Below are 2,438 nucleotides of genomic sequence, written 5' to 3' on the forward strand. Positions count from 1 at the left end.
GGTCCAGCCTTTTTCACATTTTCTGCACTGAATTTGTGGGAAATCTGTGTAAAAAAATGTCCTGCAAGCTCCCAATTTAAGGAGGAGGTTAGATATTACGGTGATTTTCTATGTTTTAGATTGCAGCTCAAACATTAGAGTGTGGCGCTAGCAACACCAAGGTCATGGTTTGATTCCTAAGGAATGCATGAACTGATCAAATGTATACTTTGAATGTAATGCAAGTCGCTTTGGATAAAAGTGCATAAATGTAGAAAAATAATTTACATGAATAAAAAAACATAATAATATAAGGGAATATAAAATACTATGTGCAAATATTTGATACAAATAAATAGAAAATAGCCTTATAATAATTATTAAAATAAATTTAAAATACTGACTTAATGAAAAACTAAAACTGCAAAAGGTTTTTGTGAAGATCACATTGGGTCAGGAGATATCATTAACTAAATATAAAAACTATATTGTAGCATATGTTCATTTTTAAAAATGAAATTAATAAAAAAGTATAATACTTTAAGGGAATTTAAAGTACATGCAAATATGTAAATAAAAAAATAAATAAAAGTAGCCTATTATTAAATGTAATATTATGTAATTATATTATATATTATTAATAGTAATGCCATATTATATAATTTCAAAATATAAAACACCCTTCATTGTGGTAAACACAATAAAAATTAAGTAAGTCAATGTAAAGTCGACACCATTAAATAACAAGCAGCATGTGTGTGTTTGTTATAACGGAGACCGTTTGATATGATCAGGCATGGTGTGGTTAGCAGGGCGTGTGTGACTGCGCATGCGTGGCGCCGCAGACTGCCAGCCCGGCGTGAGTCGAGGAGGAAGCGCAGCTTGTTCGGCCTCCTTTGCTTCCGTCTCTGACAGAGGACGAGCGAACCACCGTCCACCTGCCGTATTCTCTCATCGGCGGGACGGGAAACTGCACAGAACCGTGTGCTCGTGTGTTTTTGGAGTGTTTCAGTACAAAGCCTCCATGGAGTCTGATGGGAGGAGAGAGCAGCTGAAGACGAACCTCGAACACTGAGACGGTCTACACGAGAATCCGAGGTAACGCAGCTCATTTTAAACCGTTTAACGTTTAGTTTCGCTATGTTTTACATCACACATCTGTTTAGAGATGGATTTGGGTGTTTAGAAATAGGGAAAGGTGGGAACCAGTGGCCTCGTGCCGCTACAAAGCCAGCTGCGTATTCAACCGCGTGAATATAAATATAATACAGTGTCGTTGATTATGAATCAGCTATTTATGACTGATTTTGTTAAGCAAATGTGAGTGAAGGAACTCTTACTAGTTATGATCTGCTCATTAGCCATATCTGGAGATATGATACGTAGGTTAATTATTAAGATTATTATTGTGTAAAGTCTGTGCTGTTCCCTTCATATGGTTACATATAAAGCGAAACCTTTAAGATTGTAAACCTTTCAAATGGTAAGTATAGTTACCCTACATAGTTTCCACTTAAAAATGTTAACTAGTTGACAGGTGTGTAGGGGAGTAACTTGATAACATTCATCACAGGTCATCCGTGAAAAAAAAACCCCATTGCATTCGTTTTATTGTGGAAATAAACAACAATTTGTAACATTTCTTGTTTGGTGTTTTTACACATTTATTTATTTGTTTGTCTGTTTGTGTTTTTCAACTAGGTTTTACTGGGGGTCAAATTGACGACAAATAAAAACATTTGTGCTATTTTTGATAACAGTAATCTTTCTGAAATTTGAATTTACAGAAGGGTACATTTTCTGTCTAATATTTTAATGTCAAAAGAATTTGAAAGCATAAATAAATAATTAAATTAATTAATAAATTAATAATAAAAAAAAGTAATAGTAATAATTAGAGCCCGACCGATATGGGTTTTTTGGGACCGATACCGGTATTTGGGAGTTAAAAAAAGTCAGATTTCGATATATCGGCCGATATTCTTTGTGTATATTATAGTACAGTACCAGTCAAATGTTTGGACACTTTCCCATTTGTGTGTCCAAACATTTGACTGGTATTATATATAGAATACAGTATATACATAAACAGAATATATATACATAAACACATTTTTTGCAATGATCACTCAAATGTGGTAATCAAACACTTATAATGATGTGACAAAGATATGTGAAGATGGAGGCAGGGCATTTAACAATTTAACAATACATTTTATTCAAAATGAGTCTGACATCAGTGCACTGAACAGTAAAGTTGAAGTTTATGCAACTTTAATTCAATTCAATTCCATTCAACTTTATTCCGTTGAAGTTTATTTCACTTTGGAACATTCACGGATTTGCGCTACTGTCTTCACACACAGACGTCACGGAACTTACTAGAGAAGTGTGACATAATTTACCTCTGTAAATAAATACAATATAAATAGGGATGCACCGAAATGAAAATTCTTGGC

General features: G+C 33.8%; 1 protein-coding gene across 2 annotated transcripts in view; it reads left to right on the forward strand.

Annotated features, from left to right (window-relative positions):
* Nucleotides 1–787: 787 nt before the first annotated feature.
* Nucleotides 788–2,438, forward strand: part of LOC107741617 (stromal interaction molecule 1) — a 48,141-nt gene continuing 46,490 nt past the window's right edge. The window contains exon 1 of one of the 2 annotated variants that reach the window (XM_016554375.1): nucleotides 788–1,077. The gene's annotated coding sequence lies outside the window, so the exon portion shown is untranslated. The remainder of the gene's footprint in view (nucleotides 1,078–2,438) is intronic. The other variant, XM_016554376.1, reaches the window with a different exon arrangement.

The sequence above is a fragment of the Sinocyclocheilus rhinocerous genome, unplaced genomic scaffold (assembly GCF_001515625.1).
Source record: "Sinocyclocheilus rhinocerous isolate Xijiao unplaced genomic scaffold, SAMN03320098_v1.1 scaffold466, whole genome shotgun sequence".
NCBI classification, from domain to species: Eukaryota; Metazoa; Chordata; class Actinopteri; order Cypriniformes; family Cyprinidae; genus Sinocyclocheilus; species Sinocyclocheilus rhinocerous.